The following is a 27992-nucleotide window of genomic DNA, read 5'->3' on the forward strand; positions in this document are numbered from 1 at the left end:
GTTTTGTGAGAACGAGAGGAGTTGGGAAATTGTTAGGGGAAAACAAATATTGTAAATAAATTCTATAAAAGTTTATTTAAAACAATCTTTATTTTTTTCGGACTTTCTGTATTACTTTTGAACCGGTGACTCGTGTATTATGTTCGCATCATATCGGGTAATTCCTTTCGAGGAAGTCGAAATATACGAAAAGACTGTTAAGGCAAGACTGAATTCAAATGTCCTGCAATTAAATTCATTTAAAGAGACATGGTCTTTGTCTCCATTATATCGATGAGATTCAATTTATAAAATTTCGTCAGCGAAAAGTCCACCTTAAAATTTTAGATACGCTCCAAGAGTTTGTGTCAGACAATTTTAGTACTCAAAATGCAAAATTGGTGAAGTTGGACAACATTTTTTAATAAAAACCTAATAAATCGTACTAAATTTTCAGATTTACAATGTTTTATAAATTATTTAAGTTTTTCCTTCTTCGCAAAGAATTAAAGGATAATGATTACGTTGTACACCAAATAGTCTTCAAAATTTTTCATTTTGAAGCTTATCGAGGAAGATTTATTATATCTATTGCACAATAGATTAACATCCAATGTTTCTATCCAAAACTATTTCAAACTCTCCATATGTAAATCCTAGAAACCAACAGTGCCCACAATTTCATGATTTCAGTTCTATCACTTCAACCAATACCAAGTTTCCAAAACAATCTACATCTCCCCATCCTAGACACCAACAGTGATCCAAAATTTGTAACATTTAAAACTTTTCGAACAATTATAGTACACATTTGCAAAGTCATCTCCATATCTCAATTCCAGAAACCAACAGAGACCTCAATATCAAATTTGAAGATTCGAGCCCTATCGCTTCACCCAATACTAAATTAAGTATCATTTAATTTTTTTCGTACAAATATAGAAATTGCCTAATTTAAGCTCAATCCAAATTACACAGAATTTCGTATTCTACACTCCAAATTTACAAAACTACCTCCATACATCAATAAAACACAGAAACTTATTTCCGAATTCCACCTATACCGATTTACCACAATTCTAATTTGTATCAAATTTAGTAGTATTACGTACAAATTTTCTCAATAACCTCATCCTACAATCCAACAGAAATCTTATTTCCCAATTCCAGGATTCCAGACATACCTGTTTACCTAAATACAAATCGTACCACATTTAGTACACATAAGTACGGGATTCCAAAGCTTCCTATATATCTCAATCCTACACTCCCACAGTAATCCCAATTAAAATATTTGAGGATCGGTTCGTCTAATTAAAAATTGCATCAAATTTAGTACATTTTAGTATTTTAAGTAAAAATTTCCAAAAACTTCCTCCATTCCCAAATCCTACACTCGGACAGTAATTTTATTTCCAAATTTCAGGATGCCAGCTCCATTGGTTCATTCAAATCCCAATTTTACCAACTTTAGTACAATTTAGTACACATAAGTTAAAATTAACATAACTAGCTATTCAAAATTTTTTTTTCAATTTTCAGGATTCCAACTCTACTGGTTCTCCCAAAATTTTAATTGTACCAAATTTAGTACCACGAATTTCCAAAACTACCTACATTTCACAGTCCTACAATGCAATAGTAATCTTATTTCTAAATTTCAAACTTAATGCTTTATTGGTTTACCCTAATCGAAATTGTACCAAATTTAGCACCATTTGGTACTTTTTGTGTGCATAAATACAAAAAATTTCGAAAAATCCTACACTACGCCAGTAATGTTATCCTACACTCCGCCTGTAATGTTATTTTAAAATTTCAGTATTACCGTTCTATCTGTTGCTCTAAATTCAAATTGTACCAAATTTAGTACTGTTTAGAAGTTTTCGTATGTTTGAGAACACACTTCCAAAACTATCTCCTTACCTCGACTCTACTCCTCAACCTCGATTCCCATTCCAAATGTTATGTTTTTTTTTGTTCACATGATAAGAAATGGTACCAAATATAGTATATGTTAGTACTAATAGTGCGAATTTCCAAAAACCATTTGCACATCTATGATACGCTCCATCAGTGACCCTCATTCCAAATTTAAGAGTTCTACCTCTACAGCTTCCTCAAATACAAAGGGAACCAGATTTAGTACCTTTTCATACTTTTTGTATCGTTCTAGTGCGAATTTTTAAAAACCCAGGCTTATCTGGGTAGGTCCACGTTTAGTTATAACCGCCATCTAAATGTACCTTTCTATATTCGGTATTTTTATGATTTTAGCTATATTATTCACCGGATCTGTTTTAAATTTGGTATTTGATGTTCGTAATGGGTACTACAGCCTATAACAGAAACTATCCTATTGGAAAATAGTGTTAATGTATTAGTAACTGACGAGGAGATCCGCTGCGATCAAAAGGATATCTGACTTCACTTCACCCCAAAACGCTTCTTCTATACAGCCCCCATACAAGGGGCTTCATTTTACTACGGATTCTTTTTAAATTTTCAAGTACCTTCCAAATTGTGGTGGATATTAGAAGTTCGGCCCGGCCGAACTGAGCTCTTTTTTATTTATTAATATACATTTTTTGAATCCTCCCTCGTTCCACTCTCAATCCAATTATTTCAATATTGAAAACGTAGAGTTACCCTAATTTAAATTAAAACACTCACGTACATTGACCATTGGAAGAAACCTTGTTACCTCCCACAACTAATAACGTCATCGCATTTAAATGCTCAAATATTTATGTAAGCCATAAAAATACTAATAGACTAAAAAACGCAAATCGTCGAATAAATAAAAGTCATGTAATCCAACTTAAAATAAATTGTAAAGGAGTCCACTTAAATGGCACGCAACATCTAAGCGGCCAATGGGTAATAATGAAGGAAATACATACTTCCTTGTGGACACTCTTGGAATTTGGTTAATCAAAATAGGTTTGTATTTTCAAAAAAAAAAAAAAAGTAAAAATAATAATAAAAAATTTGATAAGGCACTGTAAATGAGTTAAAAAAAAAAACAAACAATATTAAGATGAGGTCTGGGCTTGGTATCAACTAATTTCTAATATGGAGATTTTAACGTTTCGTAGTAAACAGAAATTTCCTGTCTCTTAATACCCCAAAACCACACTTTTTCAATTGCTCAATTTCTTATTTAATTCCAACTATAAATTTACACATGTTTGTAAGTACAGATGATGATTTATTCATAACCAATTGATTATCTACAAACAGGTAATTTACTTATTACCGCACATGACTTGCACACAGACACTGTGCCTACTATTTATAAACGAGTATTGAAATAATATTGTTAATTCGGTTTGGGTTGACGTGTTATGCCTTATAAATGTCATCAGCACGACGAGTGAGTGACTAAGTGAATGAGTGAGTGGGTCAGTACATTAATTAAACATGATAATCAAATGCCATAAATCAGTTAGGCTATAATTTAATGTCGCAGAGGTCCTTAAGGCGCTCACAAACGCTTTTCTGTTTAAATATGTGTGTGTCCAAAATTTTGGAGATTATTCATTCTATTGCTTTCGGGTATGTTGAGAAACTCGAGTGACACATAAAACACCATCGCCGAAGGAGTACAAATAGTTGTATGAAATTCAAGATTTTCCTAATTAAGAATTGGGTTTAGCGGCAACCGCATTAATTGCAATCGCTTTAGGTCAAGCTGTAGTAAATATAGTCAAGATAACTATTTTGTACAAAATAAAATTCTATGAAATCTTTAAATTCTTTAATTGAAAACTTTTGACTAAATTAAAGCTTACATATTATGTTAAATGGAAAAATACGAGGATATTATTTGTTGGAAATGTTGACCATAAATGGGACCTAGAATCTTGGACATAGCACGAAAACAATTTTTGTTTCAGAAATTTGGTACATAGTTGGTTTATAGGCAAAAGATAAGAAGGTTTTTTCAGAATTTGGTACTATACAGGAAAAAGTACTTAATTGTGCTTAGTTTTGTACAATAGTGTTACTCATTTTAAAATATTGCACATGTTTTTATACCCTCTACCATACTATGGAGGGTATATTAATTTTGTCATTCCGTTTGTAACTCCTCGAAATACTCATGTCAGACCCAACAAAGTATATATACTCTTGATCAGCGTAAAATTCTAAGACGATTTAGCCATATAAGTCTGTCTGTCTGTGTGTCTGACTGCTATCTTTCGAACAAAGAAGGCTAAAATAGATAGAAGGCTAAAATTTTGCACACATGTAAATTTTGCCAGTAGGCAGGTTAAGTTCGTACATGGGCCATGTAGGTCCAAGTTATCATATAGCCCCCATATAACGGTACCTCCCGATATTCGGTATTTTGATAATTTTAGCGACATTTTTCACCGGAATTGTTGCAAATTTGGCATTTGAAGTTCGTAATGGATACTACAGCCTAAGACAGAAAATAATCTATGTAGGTCCACATCTTCGTATAGCCCTATATAACGGTACTCCCCGATATTCGGTATTTTGATGATTTTAGCGACATTATTTAACGGAATCGTTCCAAATTCGGTATTTGAAGTTCGTAATACATACTGCAGCATAAAACGGAAATGTGCCATGTAGGTCCACGTATTCGTATAGCCCCCATATACCATACCCCCCGATATTCGGTATTTTGATGATTTTAGCGACATTATTTACCGGAATCATTTCAAAGTTGGCATTTAAAGTTCGTAATAGATGTTGCAGCATAAAACAGAAAATGGGTCATATAGGTTCACGTCTTCGTATAGCCCCCATATAGAACTGCAGTGTGTTACAGAAAATTGTCTATGCAGGTGCAGGTCTTCGCACAGCTCCGATATAACGGTACCTCCCTATATACGATATTTTATTGATTTTAGCTACATTATTCACTGTTTATTTCAAATTTCGAATTTGAATATGGTAATGGCTTATGACAAGCAATGCCCATATATGTTGGGGTCCACGTCGTATAGACCCCAATATAATGGCTATATTCGGTATTTTTAAAATTTTAACAGAATTTTTTTAGGGATTTTATTTTTTAAAAAATTCCAAATTCGTACCAAATGGTGGAGGGCCGAACATCCTGCTTTTTAACTTGTTAAGTATTTTATAGTTTTTAACTTTGTGGCACAAATTTCAAATTTTAGTAAGGAACCTCTTAGTACGAACTTCAAATACACCTTTTGTATCTTTTTTATGCCTTCCACCATTCTATGAAGGACCTAGACCCTACAAAGTATATATAATCTGGATCAGTGATGTCCGTCTGTCTGTTGTAATCACGCTATCTTTCGAACGAATTGAGATAGAAGGCTAAAATTTAAACTACATGCATAGTTTACCAGTAGGCATGTTAAGTTCGCAAACGGACCATGTCGGCCCACGTTTTCGTATAGCTCCCATATAACGGTACCTCCCGATATTCGGTATTTTGACGAGTTTAGGTACAAAACCCACCGAAATTGTTTGAGATGTGGTATTTGAAGTTCGTAATGGGAACTACAGTATGTGACACAAAATTGTCTATGCAGGTCCAGGTTTTCGTATAGGCCCCATATATCAGTATCTCTCTATATTCGGTATTTTGACGAGTTTAGGTACAAAACCCACCGAAATTGTTTGAGATGTAGTATTTGAAGTTCGTAATGAATGCTACAGCCTGTGACAGAAAATTGTCTATGCTAGTTCAGGTCTTCCCACAGCTCTGATATAACGGTACCTCCCTTTATACGATATTTTGATGATTTCAGCTACATTATTTACCGTTTATTTCATGTTTCGAATTTGAATATGGTACTGGCATATGACAAACAATGGCTATGTAAGACCACGTCGTATAGACCCCAATATAACGGCTATATTTGGTATTTTTAAAATTTTAACAGAATTTTATTTTTTGAAAATTTCAAAATTCCTTCCAAATTGTGGAGGGTATTCAAAGTTCGGCCCGGTCGAACTTACTGCTTTTTAACTTGTTTGATAATCACTCCACTCGGAGACCTGCTGCTCCATTGTGTTCATTCTAAAGTGCAGATCTTGGGGAAAAAATGAAAATTATTAGTAGGAATGTAGATGATTAGGGTAATCCACGGCTAACGATTTTGTCATCTTAAGCCATTTAAATCTTCTGGATAATTGAAGAATTACTGCGGGCCAGTGTTAGAGAATCAAGACAAATCAAGACATACGTTATTGAATGCTGGACAGTGGTAAAACAAATGTACGATCGTCTCAATTTCTTAATCATCTTGACAGATTCTACAGTAATCAATATCATCGTTCCATTTTGAGTTCATTGCCCTCACCTGTATGGATGAACACCACAAGTTTAAGATCAAAGTTTCGACAAGGACAAAACCGATTTTGTTCTCTTTTCAGAGAGTATGGGCCAGATTCCCTTGGATACATTACATCACCTTTTATCTAGCCAATTTTGTTGAGTTCTCTCAGTGTGAATTATGAATTACATGGAAGAAGTGGCAAGGGTGGTTTACCCGAGTTCTCTTCTTCAATGACAGCCGATTCGGACCCCAGCCGCAGTCTCATTGCTTGGAAAATTGTAATAACCTGGAACCAAACAAACCTTGATGGACAACCCGGCGTTTTCCAAGGCTTTTCTGCACTCCAAAATAAATGTAGACTTAAAAGTAAAAAATTTAAAGCTTACAGTGCCGCTTGGTTATCGACATATACAGGGTGAGATAAAAAACTGCAATAAAGTCAAACGCCATAATTTTTACATATTTATTTAAATTGTATTGAATGAAAGAAAAAATGTCGGAAATAGCATCAAATTTTAGAATAAGTTTGAATTTGTTCGAATTGGTCCCATTTGGCACGAATAATGGCCATCAAACGGCCACACACACGCTGCCCGAAAGTTGCTCTGCAGTATGTTGGCCCATTCCCGGCGAAGCGCTTGCTTAAAGGGATCGACACTTTGGTATTTTTTAGTGCCAACTTTGCTTTCCAGAATAATCCAGACACAATAGACCAACGGATTGGTATCCGGAGAATTTGGTGGCCATTGTGTGCTGGAAATGAAGCGGGAACCTCATTTTGTAACCATTCTTGGGTGGCGCGTGCTGAGTCCTGTTGGAATGTCCAAGGTCTGCGGCCAAAATGTTAGCGTGCCCAAGGCTTTATTAATACATTCTGCATTTATTCTGATGCCCCGGTCGATTAATATGAGGGGAGAGCGACCGTCGGCTGTTATGCCGGCCCATACCATCACCATGGCCTGCGCTTGAGTTCTGGTGGCCAAGAGAAGGTGCACATTTTCAGCTGACCTCTTTGGCAAGTAAACACGATCATTTTGTTTGTTTACAAACTGCTGAACAACGAATGTTTTCTCATTGGAGAAAACCAAATTCGGCAGTTCACCACTTTCGGTCTATTTTCATTCCGTAGTGGTGTAACCTGAGCTCATTTTTTAATATTTTCGGAATGGAATATTGCGATATATTCAGCTCACCACCCATTTTTCGGCCACTGAGACGCGGGTTTCGATCAAGTCGCTTCTTTACTTTTCGAACCATTTCTGCTGATGTTGCTATTTTCTTCCGTCCACTTCCTTGACGTTGGGCTACGCCAACAGTATCACGGTAACGTGCGATGGTACGGGACAAAAAATATTTATTCACATTTAAATGCTGGAGTGCTCTAACGATAGCCACTTGAGAAATCACACTATCACGCTTGAATTCCATCACGAACGCTTGTACGCTTGTAAACAAAATAATTAGCTGTCACTGGAATAATTTTAACAGATGTCGGACGTGTGGCTTAGAAATGACAGCAGTATGAAGTTGGTTGAAGTTTTTTCATCTCACCCTGTAGTCACCGTACCGTTATCTTCTTTGTTCTTCATGACCATAAATCTAAGGTTTTTTTACTGCAAATATTTATAGTTGTTTCTGAGATTGTATTTGCGTCAGTGCTAGGTCAAGTGTGAAAATGGACAATATCGGTCCACTCCAACAAGTCCCTCCCCCACAAATGGTCAAAATTTTGAATAATTACATATCTTATAAAATGTGATATAAGAGTCCGATTGTCTTCAAATTTCACACATCCCAATATTTAATGTAACCCAATGTCTGGTGTTAAGATGGAATATATCGGTCCACTCCTTCTGGTACATCCCACACAAATGATCGAGATTTTCAAAAAAATATATATATTTTCTGCACAGAAAGAGAATCGATAATCCGATTTTGTCCCAACTTTGCAAATCCTGATATTTACGTCAGTTCTAGATCAGGTGCAAAAATGGATAATATCGGTCTACTCCATCAAGTACCTCCCCCACAAAAGGTCGAAATTTGGAATATCCATCATGCTCTTAAAACACTAAATTAACATCCGATTCCATTCAGAATTAGCACGTCTCAATATTTTTATAAACGCAAGATCTTTTATAAAGATGGTAGAAATCGGACCATTCGTTCTCCCAAACAAAAGATGACAGTTTTGAATAACCAAAACGAGGAAAGAATCCCAAATAAACATCCGGTTCTCCTCATATTACACACGTCTCATTATTTCTACTAACTCAAGATCTGGTGTGAAGATGGGATATATCGGTCCACTCCTTCTGGTACCTCCCCCACAAAGGATCAAAATTTTGAATATTTACGAAGCTCATAAAACGCAAAATTAACATCCGATTCTATTCAGACTTCGAGCTTCTCAATATTTTCATCAACACAAGATCTGCAACTTATAATTGTCATAACTTGCGAAACAAGTCGGTGATTCTTAACAACTCGCTATATCTAAATATTTCTCTTAACCAGTATTCTGGAATGAATATGTAATTTGTCGGAATTTATGATTTCGCATAAAATTGGATACAAATGTTCAATTTCCTTCAAATTTTGCACATACCAATATATTTTATCTGTATTAGATGAAATATGAAAATGGAATTGTTCTGTCCGCTATATCTGTTACCTGACGTATATTTCCATTTTCCGGAAATGTGCACCTATCTCATACAAAGTACAAGGCTGGGGGTATACATCTGTCGGCAAAACCGACTGATACTTTTTTACTTGTTTGGTATGAATTTGACAATTGTGAAAAATAGATACTGTATAAGCAATAAATTCTAAATATGTGTGAATGTTATTCCATTAAAAAATTGGGTTACATTTGAACCGTTTTATTTTAAAATCTATTAATATAAATATTCAACTTATGTGAACTTTGTGCTAACGAAGTAGCAGCTCTGCTCCTCTTAAGTATAAGTTGTCCGTATTTAAAATGTTAATCTTAATAATATTCACGATTATTCAGCCGCCATTGGTCTGGCGTAAGCTTCCTCCTTCTGCTTGAAATGTACGTTAAAGTTGTCCGTGCCTCCTTCCCCCTTATAATCCATGATCTAATTCGTTCCTCTTCCATTTTCTTTATATCCGTTTACCATTTAACAACTTGTATTTAATTTCAATTTAACATCATTTAATTTCTGTTTATTTTATGTGTTGCTCTGTAAACGCAAGAAAATCAAAAAAAAAAAAAAAAAAAAAAACGAAGGAAAAAGAGGCGAAAAGAGAAATTATTCCTCCAATCAGCAGCAAAAAAAAAGAAAACGAAAAGAAAAAATAAAACTGACAAGTAAGCAAATAAAATTATTTGAAGTTGAAGTAATACATTTTGTTACTGCTCGAAATAGCGAAGGGCCAAGCCAGTGGATGAGTAGGCTCAGCAAAAAAAAAAAAAATAAATGTACATTGCTTCCTCTCTCCCCCTTAATTGAATTTTGTCCACCGTTTCCGTTTTTTTTTTATCGCATAAGGACATTCGGTCGCAGCACCCGTATTGTGGCTGCTGTTTAATTGTGCTTAAATAAATAAATTTTAAATTAAATGTTGTTTTTATTATTCGTTATTATTTTTGTTTGCAGCATTTACTTATTGTCGACTTTTGATAACCAAGGGGTGATTTAAAGTATTTCGTTTTATTCAATTTTCTTCTTCTATTTTAAGTTTATTTACACAGGCTATATAATGTATATCCTTCAGGATATCTTAACGTGTTTGTGTGTTCTTGTTGTTTGCTGTTTTGGTTTCCTTGCGGCAATAAGAAGAGGAATTTATTTTGTTGCCCCAAGGATGACCCAAGTCTTGTGGTAACTACATACCAACTTTTTATTGGAGTTGTGAATAGATACTATGCAGTTCATTAAGGGTATTTATGGACTCGAAAGATTGAGATTAAACCAGTAAGGAAAGCTCAAAAGTCGGGCGGGGCCGACTATATGATACCCTACACCACTATGCATACTTAGTAGAGCTCTCGCAAAAAGGTTTATACCGGGCATTTCAGAGCTCTATGAGATATTTGGTACAAAATCAAAATCTATCTAATTCTATCGTGCATTTTACGAACTATAGCTATCTCTGAACCGGGTCTCTCCAAATTGTACGTATTAGCTTCTAGACTGAATGCGGTCTTATGTACGAAAATTCAGGTGATTTCGGCTGATATTGACCATTTAGTGCATATTTAACCCGAAATCGGATGAAGATATATATGGGAGCTATATCCAAATCTGAACCGATTTCGATAAAATTTAAAACAGCTATTCCTGTGCTCCATCTAATACCTGGTACCAAATATCACGGTTGTGGAGTGAATATTACGAATGTATGGGACTAAAACACTAAATCGGATGAAACATATATATGGTTGCTATATCTATATCTGAACGGATTTTCACTAAATTTGATGTACTTGCTTCTAGGCTGAATTTGGTCCGATGTACTAAAATTCAGTCCATTTGGACTTATATCGGCCATTTGGTGCACAATTAACCCGAAATCGGATGAAAATATATATGGGAGCTATATCCAAATCTGAACCGATTTCGATAAAATTACAAACAGCTATTTCTGGGCTGTATCTTTTAATTTAAAACACCTATTTCTGTGCTCCATCTAATACCTGGTACCAAATATCACGGTTGTGGAGTGCATAGTAGGAATGTGAGGGACTTAAAGATCAAATCGGATGAAAGATATATATGGGAGCTATAGCTATATCTGAACCGATTTTCTCCAAATTTGATATACTTGCTTCTAGGCCGAATTCGGTTGGGTGTGCCAAAATTCAGGTAATTTGGACTGATAGTGGACATTTGGTGCACATTTAACCCGAAATCGGATGAAGATATATATGGGAGCTATATCTAAATTTGACCCGATTCTCACCAATTTCAATAGGGTTCGTCCTTGGGCCAAAAAAATATTGTTTGGAAAATTTCATCTCAATCGGATAATAAATGCGACCTGCATTTTGTTCACAAGAATACATGGACAGACGGACGGACGGACGGACAGACGGACTGACATGCATAAATCGACTCAGAAAGTGATTCTATGAAGGTTCCCAAAAGTAACTATGGGTCTATCTCGTTTCCTTCTCCATGTTACAAACAAATGCACAAAGACATAATACCCTTACCACTATGTGGTGTAGGGTATAAAAACTGATGCTAGTAAGAATATTCCAAAATTTGGATGAGTCTAACGGTTTTATATTCTTGAAAATAATCGCGGATTTTTAAGGAATTTTTAAACCGTCATGAAATGACATCAAGTATCAGTTATTAAAACCATAGAGAAATAGCTGTATCTTTTTTTTACAGACAGGTTTCATTTGAAGGAGGGAAAGTTTAAATGATTTTTGAAAAATGTACAAAGATGCCTTCTTCATTAAAAATGAGGATTAAAAAATGAAGAAAGTTTAAACCATTTGAAGATCTTTCCGAGAATGAAAATGCGAATTTTCAAAGAGTTCTTGTTGGACACTATCATAAGGCGGAAATTAAAAAAATAAGCAGGTATTTATTCATTTCGTCCAGATAAACAAAAATATTTAAACAATTTTTTTTACTTTTCAATAATATACACATTATTTTTTTGAAGACCTTTTCGTTAATATAAACATAGATTTGATAAAGGCATATTATGAAACAAAAGGTGACTTTTGTCGACACCCTTTCATGAACATAAAGGAGAATATCCAGTGATTTTTATACCCTACAACAATATGTGATGATGAGTTTTATTGGGCAAAAATTATGTAACACCTCGAAATATTGGTTTCCCACAAAGGAAAGAATATATGGATCTTCCTATCTCGCAGAGCTGAGTCGATATAGCCATGTATGTCTGTCCGTCTGTCTGTTCATGTTAATTTGTAATCACTCTACAGGTCGCAATTATGGCCCGATCTTCACGAAATTTAGAATGGAGGTGAGGTTAAGGTCAGAATAGAACCCTATTTCTTTTGGAGATGATCTCATAATATTTAGGGGTTGAAATGATCCAAAAACTGAAAAATTTCCTGATTTTGCAGTTGCTCTACAGGTCGCAATTATAAACCAATCGAAGGGAGTTAGCACGGCGCTAAGGCTTGGGGCTGGGCAGAAGCCTTGCAATTTTGATGGTCATCGGGTAATATTTAGTGGGTGAAATAGACCATAACATTTGTGTTAAATAAAAGTAAAATTTTTGATTAAACCGCGAATATTTTTAATACCAACGAAATAACAAATAGACGAACAGGTCAATTCTGACCGTTACGTAGATGCCGATAGTAAATATGTCGGATGTTTACAGCGAAAAATATACGATGTATATATTCAAAGGAAGGGGATGTTAGCTAGAATGCTTATATCTCAAGAATGGCTGGACCGATTTTGACAAATTTTGCCAATTCAGAATGCCCTATTGGCATAGAGGTATAAAATCTAAAAAAGATCGCAGAAAAGACGCCTATGATGATGTTAATATCGATTTTGTAGTATTTTGTGACATTTTTTATTTATTCATATTTTTTATCGCATGCGATTTTTTCAATTTGACTTATAAAATTGAAGTCTATATTTTGTAATATTTTTTTACCCTTCAACACAGGTTAGGGATATTATATGTATATTGCAATTATCGTTCGATCCTCACGAAAAGGGTAGGGTTAGGCTCAGAAGGGCTAGGCCTATTGTTTTCAATGATGTCCGCAATATATTTGGGGGTTGAAATGGACTAACAACTAAAAATGTTCCTGATTTTGCAGCCGTCATAAAGGCCATAAATAAAAAAAGACAAGAAATCTCGCATGAAGTTAGAGTTTAGGACAGCGGGTAGAATGGACCACTATTTTTCTCTGAAAAGTACCAACATTACTTACAGGCGATATCCGAAATACACAAAAGGCTATGCTGATTTCGTTGACGAATACCGCCAAATGTCGTAGACAAGCAAATCATCTAGATGAGTCTAAATTTGGAGATACAGATCAGCTGCCTGCATTTGGAAATGATCGCAAAATATTTAGGGGTTCAAATAAACCAAAAACCGAAAAAAATGTCCCTGGTCAAAATGCTGAGCGTAATATCTGGGCTGTGCACCGTGACATAATTTCAAAAGCGAAATCTTGCAAAATGGATTTGAACATAAGGAGGCTTCTAAAATATTGTAGTGTTGTAGGGTATCACATGGTCGGCCCCGCACGATTAAAGCCTTTGCTTACCTGTTTTAACATAAAAAGAGTAACATTTATGAAGGTAAACATATTCTTAAATAAGAACTTTTTTTAATAAAGGGTTTCAGAAGATTCTTTCAAATGAGGTTTCTCGCTTCATTTCCAGCGCACAAAGGTCAACAAAATCTCCGTATAGCAATCCGCTGGACTTTTGTGTCTGGGGTTTTTTGGAAAGCAAGGTTGGCACTAAAAAATACCAAAGTGTCGATCTCCTCAAGCAAACGCTTCGCCGAGAACGGGCCAAAATACCGCAGAGTAACATTCGGGAAGTGTGTGACGCTTTATTATCCATAATTCGTGTCAAAGGTGACCAATTCGAACAAATCTAAACTTTCTCTAAAATTTGATGCTATTTCCGACATTTTTTGCTTCTGTTCAATAAAATTAAAAACAAATGTCAAAATTATGGCGTTTGACTTTGTTGCAGTTTTGAGGTCTTATATTGTCCAGACGTTGAGGCCTTATATTGTCCACAGAAGACCTTGAGGTAGTCTATTGCCTACAGAAGACCTTAAGGTCTTCTACTGTCTATATAAGACTTTGAGGTCTTCTATTGTCTATAAAACTTTTATATTCCATTGTCTGTAAAAGACCTTATCTTCTATTGTCTATAGAAGAGTTTGAGATCTTCTCTTGTCTATAGAAGACCTTGAGATCTTCTAAGAAACCCCGAGCTCTTCTGTGGTCTCTAGAAGACCTTGATATCATCTATGATCTCTTGAAGTCCTTGAGGTCTTCTATTGTCTATAGAAGACCCTGAGGTCTTCTATTCTCTATACAAATCGTCGAACTTGACCTGCCTGCAGGCAAAATACTGATTTGTGCCAAATGTTTGTTTCGTATCATAATTCGTTTCAACTCTATGGTGATTACAAAAGATTGACACTAGGACAGACGGACTTGAATTTAGAATTTTACACTGATCCAAATTATATAAAAATCAGCATTTCAAATATAACCTCCATACTATGTATGTTGGGGGTTATAAAAACTCCACAAAAGTGTATGGGTGACGCCGTAATGACAAATTTAGATTTTCGATGACCTTGAAATTTTGTCACAATTTTACAAACAATTCTCTTTGCAAGTGAGCGACATTCAAAATATCACTCCCTAATTTAAACCAAAAATATATTCGCTAATTACATGACTTTTGGGTGTGGAAAAGAAATATGGGATTTGAAAATTGTTATCAAAGTAGCGTTTGAAAACCTATACAAAGTACTAACTTGAAAGTTGTGCAACGAATTATCTCCCCAAATAAATGACTCTATTTGGAGATGTTTTATGTGATGACGATGATGATGTCGAAAGATCTTTATCCGGATGCGGATGTTGTTTAATTTCCTAAAATCATAAATCCTTTTTTGTCAAACGTACGTAAAGGACAAACGCATTCTAGCAATTGTGTTTGTTTTGTGTTTTTATCCCAGCTTCCATGCGTTCTTACCCTGCACATTGGCTGGGTGAAAGTCAACATTAGTTTGGGCATAGAATTCCAGTTTATCAGGGAATTTCCCTGAAAGTACAAACATTTTTTTCACGTACTACGGGATGGGTGACATCCGAAAATCATAAACAACAATGAAGGTTTTTGTTACGTTTGTTGTTGTTGTTGTATTGTACTTGCAGTACGCACATTTCTGTTTGTTGTGGGTGTACAACATCGGGGATAATCTATGTGTCCACATTGCGCCTTCCACCGGGAGACAACAACGATAGGTTATGCAGGATGACTGAAGTTTTATGCTGGTAAAGCTAACTTCAAAACCCCGGAAAACATTTCACAAACACTTTTTGTGGGCAGTGCGTTGTCGTTGACGGCCAGTGGTGGTGGTGTGCGTGCTTTTGTTTTTGTTGCTTTTTTGCAAAGAAACCAGAAAAATAATCGAAAAACATGATGTTACCCGCTGATATTTGGTTAACTGCTGCCATTACCATTGCCATGAATTCCACATTCTATCTACCTGGGCGCTGACTTTCACCATGACCAAAAGTCCGGGACCGTGATGTGAAAGGACATCACCACAAACAACGAAACAAAACAACAACAACAACAAGTTAAAAAGCAGTAAGTTCGGCCGAACTTTTAATACCCTCCACCATTTGCAACGAATTTGGAAATTTTCAAAAAATAAAATCCTTAAACAATTCTGTTAAAATTTTAAAAATACCGAATATAGCCTTTATTTTGGGGTCTATACGACGTGGACATACATAGGCATTGTTTGTCATAAGCCATTACCATATTCAAATTCGAAACTTGAAATAAACGGTGCATAATGTAGCTAAAATCATCAAAATATCGTATATAAGGAGGTGCCGTTAAATTGGAGCTGTGCGAAGACCTGGACCAGCGTAGACAATTTTCCGTCACAGGCTGTAGCATCTATTACGAACTTCAAATACCACATCTCAAACAATTTCGGTGGGTATTGTACCTAAAATCGTCAAAATACCGAATATAGGGAGGTACTGATATATGGGGCTATACGAAGACCTGGACCCGCACAGACAATTTTCTGTCACAGACTGTAGGTCCCATAACGAACTTCAAATACCAATTTTAAAACAATTCCGGTGAATAATGTCGCTAAAATCATCAAAATATCGAATATAGGGAGGTACCGTTATATGGGGGCTATATGAAGACGTGGACCTGCAGAGACAATTTTCTGTCTTAGGGTGTAGTATCCATTTTGAACTTCAAATACCAAATTTGAAACAATTCCCGTGAATAATGTCGCTAAAATCATCAAAATACCGAATATCGGGAGGTACCGTTATATGGAGGCTATACGAAGAAGTGGACCTGCACAGATAATTTTCCGTCTTAGCGTGTAGTATCCATTTTGAACTTCAAATACCAAATTTGAAACAATTCCCGTGAATAATGTCGCTAAAATCATCAAAATACCGAATATAGGGAGGTACCGTTATATGGGGGCTATATGAAAACGTGGACCTACATGGCCCATTTACGAACTTAACCTGCCTACTGGAAAAATAAACATGTGTGCAAAATTTTAGCCACCTATCTCAAATCATTCGAAAGATAGCGTGATTACAACAGACAGACGGACAGACAGACAGACGGACAGACAGACAGACAGAAAGACAGACAGACGGACATCGCTAAATCGACTTAGAATTTTACGCTGATCAAGAATATATATATTTTGTTGGGTCTGATATGAGTATTTCGAGGAGTTACAAACGGAATGACAAAGTTAATATACCCTCCATAGTATGGTGGAGGGTATAAAAACATCAGCAACAAAAAACAATGATAATGATTATGGGGATAATGGGAATGATAGTCGTCGTCGTCGCCTGGCCAGCATGGCCAACATCTATGCCGACAACCAAATATTACAACAAAATGGTAACAATAACGGGTCACCGGGCTTCCGCTGTTGGACAGCAAATAGACAAACTATTTACAGTCAAACAGTTAGCAGACAATTCCAGTCGGGCGAAGTTGAAACTTGCATTGGTCAAGTTTTTTCTGGTGTTGTTATTGCTGGCTGCCAGCCTGCCTGTCCATTGCCCACCAGTGGAAGAAGCTATAAACTAATGTTGTCCAACACTGACACAACACATGCTGATTTCTGGTATGTTTACACTGTCACTCACCCACTCACGGCAACAAACAGACATGTACGTGTGTGTGTGAGTGTGAGTGTAGCAAACCAACAAAAAATACCAAGCAATGGACGTCATCATTGAGTCAAGATCTCATGGAAACTCCAAGAATTGCGATGGGGGTGGTGGTGTGGAGCAACTCTTCTCTTTTTTTGTTCGTTTCGGTGTTTGAACATCCGCTTTTATGTTGCAATTACAACCACAGCAATATCAACTGCCGGCCCCCATACCGGACGGATGAATGGACAGACAATTGGTCGGACATTGGTTGTGTACGATACACATTGCATTGCATGACATTGCTGTGCATCAGATACACCAAAGAATGCACTGCATTTGCTTTGGCTGTATTTGCCGAAGGGTTCTGGAATTTATTGTGGTAATTGTAATCATACATACCGGGATACCATCACCACCACCACCACTGCCACCACCATCGTACGTACATATGTGTTGGGTTTTATGGCTGTTGTGGTTGTTGCTGTGGACATTGTGGCCAGCTATGGAAAAATTGAATGACAATATGCCTTGGAATGTTGAATTATCTATGCATCTGACAGAGCTGACCTTTACGAATCGGAACATTAATGTCATCGGTGCAATGCAAATCGTTGTCACCAAACATTCTTTGCAATTTGTAAAACACATTTGCAAAATGTTGAGGAAGCTCATCAATGGAATCAAATTTCGGAAATTCGTACTAAAAGGGTACGAAAAGTACTAAGATGATAAATAAACTATATTTGTATTGGACAAACGGAATGAGCTGGAATTCTCAGAAATTTGGAATGAGAGTCACTGATGGAGTGTAGGATAGATGTACCAAAGGTGTTTCGAAAATTCGAAATTTAAGGTTGGAATGTAAGTTTGATATATAACGGTGGTTTAGAAAATATTAGTACATATTGGGCTTACTGCGCCGAATGGTATTAAATTAGTTTAGGTTGATCGGATGAAGCTGGAATTTCGAATATTTGTGTAGGTGTCCCTGATGGTGGTAGGTTTGTGATAAAAAAAGGTGGTTTGGGAAATGTGTACTAAAAGGGTACGAAGAGTACAAAGTACTATATTTGAAGCAATTTTGTGTTCATGTGTAGCTCGGACATATGGAGGTGATTTTGGAAAGTGTATCATAATTGTAGAAAATGTACTGAATGGAACTATACAGGGTGAGATAAAAAAACTGCAACAAAGTCAAACTCCATTCCGTTTGTAACTCCTCGAAATACTCATGTCAGACCCAACAAAGTATATAAGTTAACGGCTCACCCTAATGAACATCAAACTAAATATGCAAACCAACTAGTAAACATTCCCATCATTATGCTGCGCAAGCAGTCCGACAAATCAACAGGAATATGACACCAGGGCAGTCATCCGCCACAAACACGCGCACTAATACCAGCGCACCGCAAGTGATGACTCAGCGTAATAACGAGCACGACCAGGCTGCAGTATAATATTAGTTTTAAGTTGAAGGTATTCATAATTGTAAATCCAACAAGAGAGGTGCATAGCACCGCAACATAAATGTTAGTAACAAAATAAAGAAACACCATAGCAGTGTGAAATAAACTTTAACTTCTAACATTAACTGGCGCCCAACAACTACAAGGATCAACACATCCTAGAACCCAACAACCACAAGGATTAAAACATCCCAACAGCCGGTACGAGAACCGTTCCTGAGTAGGAGTACGAAAAGGATGTTACGTAAGAACTAGCGGACTACCGGGATATAAGGAAAATGATCAAATTATTATTAGTAAGTTATTATAAATTTAACAAAAGTAAAAAAGAAGAAATGTTAAAATAAAATTAAACAAAATAAGGAATAACACAGAAAGTGAAAGTGTGAAATCTAATTTACAAAAAATCATATTTGTGCTAGAATACGTTTAACAAAAATAACAAAGTAAGAAGAAAGAAATGTTAGAGTAAGGTAAAACAAAAAATAAAGTGTGACATCTAAATTTACAAAAAAAATCATATTTGTGCGAAATTAACAAATGTAAGAAATATGAAATGTTAGATTAAGTTAAACAAAAAATAGAGTGTGGCATCCAAATTTAAAGAGTCATATCCGTGCTGAAATAAGTTTAAAGAAATTTTGATAATAGATTTGTGACGAGAACTAGGATTTGGTGTTTCTTTTTCTCCCTTTTTTCGAGCGGCCAATGCCGGAAGATTTAAACAACTTAATAACAAGGGTCGAAGCTATGAGTGTTTCAGGACAGACATCTTCGCCTTCTGGGGCAGCTCCCGTAAGGTTTAATCCCTTTACAGAAAGTCAGACTAATGAGGTGAAACGAATAATAAGTGAGACGGTGGCAAACCTTCTCAAACAGGGGGAGGATGTTACCGCCACTAAAGATGTCGACATAGAAGGATCTGGGGATATCTCAGAAGGAGAGAGAATACCAGACATAGTGAAGACGTTAAGGGAATTCTCGGGCAAGCCAGGAGAATTTAGTTCGTGGAGGAAAGCTGTTGATAGGATCATGAACATTTATGAGTCACAAAGGGGAACAACCAAATACTTCACAATTCTACACACTGTTAGGCATAAAATTGTTGGTGAGGCCGACACGGCTTTGGAGTCTTATCGGACCCCATTAAATTGGAAAGCGATAAGAAAGTGTTTAGTGCTTCATTTTTCAGATAAGAGAGATATTTCGACCTTAGAGTATCAAATGACCGTCCTATCTCAGGGTGGGCAAACCATAACAGATTTTTACCAGAAGGTTTACCACCATTTGTCTTTGATTCTGGACAAGATTGATTGTCTGGATATAGGGAACGAGGCTTTGGATGTATTGACCCAAACATATAGGGACAAGGCTTTGGACACCTTTATTCGAGGACTTAATGGTAATCTTCCAAGCTTAATGAGTGTTACAAACCCGACAAGTTTGCCTCAGGCTCTAAATGCCTGTTTAAAATTAGGTAATCTAGGTGTGCGTATTCAACACGCTACCGAGAAAGGATCTAGACCAAACAGGATCCCCCAAACTAACCCTCCTAGACATTTTTACCCACAGCTGACGATTGGTGATAGGAATTTTCAAGGTGACCAAAGGTACAGAGGCCCTACTCAATATCGTTATCGGAATTTCCGAAGTGGAGAACAACAATACGGAGGGCCGGCGAACTTTTCGAATCGACCTCCAGTAGTGAATAATTTTGGACACCCCCAATACGGAGGATACAGACCCCCACTTCCTCCTAAACCTGCTGTACCAATGGACGTGGATCAATCAATACAGACTAGGCAGGTAAACTATCAGAATAGGCCACAGTTGAGTAATGCTTTTAACAATGTTCAGCCTAACTTTAAGAGAAATAATTCAGGAAATATTCATCAGCCGCAAAAGCAGCAGAGAATGTTTAATGTTGAGGCCCAAATACGTGAGGATGCAGAGCCGGATGAAATGAATGGTTCTGATGAACAGGAATATGAGGTTTCCTATGACGAAGCGTACGAGGAGGATCTAGACGATCAGTTGGCAATTGTAGATGACGTTAATTTTTTAGACTAGCTTCAACGTTGCCATACCTCCCTTTCAGAATGAAAAATGGCAACGAACTTAAATTTCTTATAGACACCGGTTCGAACAAAAATTATATTAATGGCAAATTTATTAGAAACCCTCTAAAGAACCAGAAACCTTTTCATGTTAAGTCCGTAGGCGGCATAGTTAGTATAGAGACCCATAGTTTTATTGACATTTTTAATTGCGGGATCGGAAAGTTAGAATTTTACATCCTTCCTGGTCTAGAGACCTTTGATGGGATAATAGGGAATGATACCCTGAAATCTTTGAATGCAGTGATTTACACTTGGAGATCCTATCTCACAATTCTGGATGGAAAGAAATTTCCTTTGAAAGAGCTGCAAATTGATGAGATTAATAACATGAATCTACGTTTAAATCATCTAAATCCCGAAGATGAAAAAGAAGTCAGGAATATTTTGGATGACCATCCAAACCTTTTTGCAGATCCCAATAAAAAACTCACTTATTCAACAATCGTACAAGCTGAAATTAATACGAGTAGTGATAGTCCAGTTTATTCAAAATCCTATCCGTATCCAATGGCACTGAAATCCGAAATTGACAAACAGATAGAAGAACTATTAAGGGACGGGATAATTCGCCCTTCCAGGTCCGCATATAATGCTCCAGTTTGGATAGTACCAAAAAAACCAGATGCTTCAGGTGTGAAAAAATACCGCATGGTTATTGACTATAGGAAACTTAATGAGATAACTAGACCTGACAGATACCCCATACCTGAAATTACAGAAATCTTGGCTAACTTAGGCGAACAGAAATACTTTTCCACCATAGATTTAAAGAGCGGATTCCATCAGATTCCACTTAGGGAATCCGATATTGAGAAAACAGCTTTTTCCGTCAAGAATGGAAAGTTCGAGTTCACAAGACTACCATTTGGACTACGTAACGCGTCTGCAATATTCCAAAGAGCTCTAGATGATATTCTTAGAGAGCATATAGGGAAACGGTGCTACGTCTACATTGATGACATTTTGATATTTGGTAGGACTAAAAAGGAACACATTGAAAATTTGAGGATAATATTCCGCACTTTGGAAGACTCTAATCTGAAAGTTCATTTGGACAAGAGTGAATTCTTAAAGGAAGAAATTGACTTCTTAGGGTTCAATGTAAAGGAAGGAGGTTTTTCTGCAAACCCAGACAGACTTAAGGCCATAGTTAATTTCCCTCAACCTAGAACAGTTCATGACTTGCGATCGTTCCTGGGTTTGACCGGACATTATCGGAGATTCATAAGGGGCTATGCTCAAATAGCCAAACCATTAACTTCCATGATGAGAGGCGATATAGGGAAAACCCCGAGAAACCAGTCAAAAAAAATCAGTGTCAATTTGAATTCCGAACAGATTGAAAGTTTCAAACAGCTCAAGAACTGTTTGGTATCGGAGGAAGTCGTTTTGAACTATCCCGACTTTGATAAGCCCTTTGAACTCACTACTGACGCCTCGAAATACGCTTTAGGAGCAGTTTTATCTCAAGGCAATAGACCTATCACATACCTTTCTAGAACTCTCAGTAGGGCAGAAGAGGAATATGCGACAAATGAGAAAGAAATGCTGGCGATAATTTGGGCTTTAAAGGAATTGAATTGTTACTTGTATGGAGCAAGAAGCATAAAGATATTTACCGACCATCAACCTTTGACATTTGCGCTAAGCAACAAGAACACAAATGTGAAGATGAAGAAGTGGAAGGCACAGTTAGAAGAATATAATTACGAGTTAATTTATAAACCAGGTAGCACGAATGTAGTCGCGGACACGCTATCGAGACCACCAGTGACAGATGTTAACTCCCTAACGCCCACGGTTCACAGTGCCGAGGACTCATCGGAAGACCTAATTCCTTCCGCTGAGGTGCCAATAAATACCTTCAAAAATCAGATCATTATTGAGGAATCATCAGCTTCCTCATATGAATTTAACATTGTATTTCCCTCCTACCATAGACATATCATTAAAGAAACCAGTCTAGCGGAATCAGATCTGAAAGTCATATTAAAGAGATACCTAAATCCTACAGTAGTCAACGGCATCAAGACCTCAGAGCCAGTTATGCTTATGATTCAAGCACTGTACCCTCATCACTTCAGAAACATTAAAGTACGATTCGCTCGAACAATGGTTGAAGATGTTACTGATGAGGAGAGACAAAAACAAATCATTATTGAGACTCACAACAGAGCACATAGGAATAATGCCGAGAATAGGAGACAAATTTTAGAGAGCTATTACTTCCCTTCCATGACTAGGAAAATAAAGAATGTGATCAATATCTGTAAAGTATGTAAAGAAAATAAGTATGAGCGACATCCGAACGCTCCCAAACTTAATAAGACACCTATGCCAACTTATCCTGGGCATACAATCCACATAGATATCTTCTCTACAGACAAGTTTCGAGTTTTAACCGCAATAGACAAATTTACAAAATTCGCAGTAACCAGAATGATAAATGGCAAAGGCATTGAAGACATTAGGAAACCATTGAGAGAAATAATTTTCTACTTTGGGGTCCCGAAGTCAATTGTATTTGATAACGAGCGATCTTTCAATTCTCAGACCATTCGGTTTATGTTGGAAGACGAACTTGGCATGGAAATTTTTACGGCACCGCCTTATAAGAGCGAGGTTAATGGGCAAATAGAGAGATTCCATTCGACCTTATCGGAAATTATGCGTTGCAGTAAGTGTGAGCGACCCGATTACTCTTTTGAGGAGCTATTGCAAGATAGCGTTAACAAGTACAATCACACAATACATTCGTCAATTGGAAAGAAACCCGTAGATCTATTTTTTGGACGACCGACGACCTTTGGACCAGAGGACTACGAAAGGACTCGCCTTAACAACTACGAAAGACTCTTGAGGAAACAGGAAAATGATTTGGCAAATCATAATCGTGTTAGGGAAGAACCAAAAGAATATCAAGAAGGTCAGAAAATATTTGTCAAACAGAACAAGAGATTAGGAACCAAATTATCTAAACGTTTCAAAGAAGAAGTTGTAAAGGAGAATAGGCACTCAACTGTCCTGACTCAATCAGGGAGAATAGTCCATAAGAGTCATATCAGAAACTGACTTACTTATTTACCGGGTTTCCAGTTCTTAATTACAGGTTGCCTAGGGGTCACAGAAATATTGGACTACTCTCAATCAGAAGTGGTTCTTATAGAGAGTGGAATAGGAAAAATACAAACAGGGACATTCAAAATTTTGCATGTTATTAACATCAAGGAATATCATGACACTCTAGAGAGGATCAAGGACGACTTGGCCAAAGGAATTCCAGACAACCACCCACTACTCCCCTTCCTACATAATGACATCACTACCCTATCTCACCTTATAAATCGGCTAATGCCTGAAGAGAGATCTAAAAGATCTCTTGATGAGATTGGAACGGCGTGGAAATGGCTGGCAGGTAGTCCAGACCATGATGACCTTATGCTTTTGGAAAACAAAATCAATGAGTTAACAGACAACAGCAATAACCAGTTAATAATCAACAGAGATCTAATAGAAAGAATGCAGGAGATAACGAATGCGACAAATAGTATTTCAAAAATTTTAAAGACTAGTGAGGACTTCCGTAATACCCTCATATTGCAGGCAAAGTACAAAGTTGAAATTTTAAAGGAGGAAATAACGAATATTAATTCGGCCATTCATTTAACAAAATCCAACATTGTAAACACATTTATTTTATCGGAAATAGAAATTAGAAAAATAGAAGAAATATTTAATCAAGATGAAATCCCGTTTCAAAACATTGAACAAGCTTTAAATTTCGCACGAATAAAAATTGTAAACAATAGTACTAATATAATTTACATTATAAGCATTCCCAAAACTGTAAAAGAAATTTGTAATGTCATAACCATAAGACCTGTAAAAAATCAAAATACTGTTTTAAATCTTGATTATAAGAAAATTGTAAAATGTGAAAGAGCAACATTTGGAATTAAAAGTCCTTGTCAAAAAATAAATGGTATTGAATTATGTCTAGAATCTAATGTAGCCAATATAACAAACAATACATGTATTCCTAAATTAGTAACTAATAGCCCACATAATTGTTCAATAGTAAATGCAGATCACATTAATAATTTAGAGGAAATAGAACCTGGATTAATTTTGATAAATAACATAAAAGAAAATATTGTCATAAATGGAAACGAAAAAAATGTAACAGGAACTTATTTAATAAGATTTAGTAATTCTACAATTAGGATAGGCAACAAAAATTTCACCGTCGAAGAAGCTGCTTACTCCAAACCGTTGCCTGCGCTACTAAAACACTCAGCTAGAAACAACTACACCGAAGAAATACTATCTCTACAACTACTAAAAACGTTGCACGTGAAAAGTAATAAAAGAATCGAGCGTCTAAATACTGAATTCAAGACCAGTTTATGTTTTAACATCAGTCTCATATTAGCATTGGTCATCCTCCTGATGGCAGTAAAAATGAGGCAAAGGCGCAAAACTAGTATGAAAATTATAAAAATGACCCCACATGAAGGAATGTCTAGACCTCGAATAGAAATGACTGTGTCAGAAAGCCAATTGGCAGCCGGCACAACAGAATCTGTTATCAAAACAAAACAACTAGCAAACCACAATATTAACTTGAATCAACGCGGCAGTCTTTATAATCTGCCATATTTCTAAACACATCAATCGAGACGCTTGATAATTCGAGAGGGAGGAGTTAACGGCTCACCCTAATAAACATCAAACTAAATATGCAAACCAACTAGTAAACATTCCCATCATTATGCTGCGCAAGCAGTCCGACAAATCAACAGGAATATGACACCAGGGCAGTCATCCGCCACAAACACGCGCACTAATACCAGCGCACCGCAAGTGATGACTCAGCGTAATAACGAGCACGACCAGGCTGCAGTATAATATTAGTTTTAAGTTGAAGGTATTCATAATTGTAAATCCAACAAGAGAGGTGCATAGCACCGCAACATAAATGTTAGTAACAAAATAAAGAAACACCATAGCAGTGTGAAATAAACTTTAACTTCTAACATTAACTTATATATTCTTGATCAGCGTAAAATTCTAAGACGATTTAGCCATGTCCGTCTGTCTGTCTGTGTGTCTGTCTGTCTGTCTGTTGTAATCACGCTATCTTTCGAACAAATTGAGATAGAAGGCTAAAATTTTGCACACATGTATATTTTGCCAGTAGGCAGGTTAAGTTCGTAAATGGGCCATGTAGGTCCAAGTTATCATGTAGCCCCCATATAACGGTACCTCCCGATATTCAGTATTTTTATGATTTTAGATTTTGGCATTTAAAGTTCGTAATGAATACTACAGCCTAAGACAGAAAATTATCTGTGCAGGTCCATGTCTTCGTGTAGCCCCCATATAACGGTACCCCCCGATATTCGGTATTTTTATGATTTTTGCGACATTGTTTACCGGAATCGTTTCAAATTTAGTATTTGAACTTCGTAATGGATACTACATCCTAAGTCAAAAAATGAGCCATGTAGGTCCACTTCTTCATATAGCCCCCATATAACGGTACCCCCCGATTTTCGGTATTTTGATGATTTTAGCGAAATTATTCAGCGAAATCGTTCCAAATTTGGTGTTTGAAGTTCGTAATAGATACTGCAGCATAAAACAGAAAGTGGGCCATATAGGTCCACGTCTTCATATAGCCCCCATGTACCGTACCCCCCGATATTCGGTATTTTGATGATTTTAGCGACATTATTTACCGGGATTGTTTCAAATTTCGCATGTGAATTTCGGAAAGGATACTTCAGCCCATGCCAGAAAATTGTCTGTGCAGGTTCATGTCTTCGTATAGACCCCATATAACGGTACCTGCCAATATTCGGTATTATCATTTTATCGACATTATAACCGATTTTTTTTAAGTTTCGTATTTAAAATATACACGGATTTGATTATTTTTGAGACTTGCCAAATTCGTTTCAAATGGTGGAGGGTATTCAAAGTTCGGCCCGGCCGCACTTACAGCTTTTTTACTTGTTTTTTTTTTTTTAAATTTTATTGAACGAAATCAAAAATCTTCGGATTATAGAAACAAATTTTAGAATAAGTTTAGATTTGTTCTAATTGGTCACCTTTGGCACGAATTATGGCCTTCAAACGGTCAATGGAACCGTCACATGCTGCTCGAATGTTGCTCCGTGGTATTTTTCCCATTCCCGATGAAGCTCTTGCTAGAGGTGATCGTATATCCGGAGATTTTGGTGGCCAGTGTGCGCTTTAAGTGAAACGAGGAGCCTCATTTTGTAACCATTCTTGGATGGCGCGTGCTGAGGCGATGGTGCTCAATCCTGTTGGAATGTCGAAGGTCTGCGGCCAAAATGTTTGCGTGCCCAAGGCTTCAATACACCCTCCAGAATATTTTCCCGATAATATTCGGCATATTTCTGATGCCACGGTCGGTTAATACGAGCGGAGAGCGACCATCGGATGTTATGGCGCCCCAAACCATCCCCATGGCTGGCGCTTGAGTTCTGGTGGCCAACCGAAAGTGCATATTTTCAGCTGACCTCTTTGCCAAACACGATTATTTTGATTACTTACAAATTGCTGGACAACGAATGTTTTCTCAGCGGAGAAAACCAAAATCTGCAGTTCACCACTTTCGGCCAAGCGAAGCAAATCTTTAACTCTTTTGAGTCCACTTCTTCTGTTGCGGTGTAAGTTCTTGCAATTTTTGGAAATCCAATGGCTTTACCCCGAGCTCAGTTTTCAATATTTGTCGAATGGAATATTGCGATATGTTCAGCTCACGAGCCATTTTTCGGCCTCTGCGATCAAGTCGCTTTTATACTTTCCGAACCATTTCTGCTGATGTTGCTGTTTTCTTCCGTCCACGTCCTCCACGTTGGGCTACGCTACCAGTATCACGGTAACGAGCGATGGTAAGTGACACAAAAGTTTTATTCACATTTAAATTCTGGAGTGCTCTAACGATAGCCACTTATGGCTTTGCAGCCAAATATAAAGAAATCACACTATCACCCTTGAATTCCATGACGAATAACTTTATTTTCTGAAAAATTCTTACCAAAATGCTTTTGTACCCTTGTAAATAACATAGTGAGCTGTCACTGGAATAATTTTAACAGCTGTCGGACGAATGACTTAGAAATGACAGCAGTCTGAATTTGGTTGCAGTTTTCTCATCTCATCCTGTATATTGTATTGGGTGAAG

The sequence above is a fragment of the Musca domestica genome, unplaced genomic scaffold, assembly GCF_030504385.1.
Source record: "Musca domestica strain aabys unplaced genomic scaffold, Musca_domestica.polishedcontigs.V.1.1 16, whole genome shotgun sequence".
NCBI classification, from domain to species: Eukaryota; Metazoa; Arthropoda; class Insecta; order Diptera; family Muscidae; genus Musca; species Musca domestica.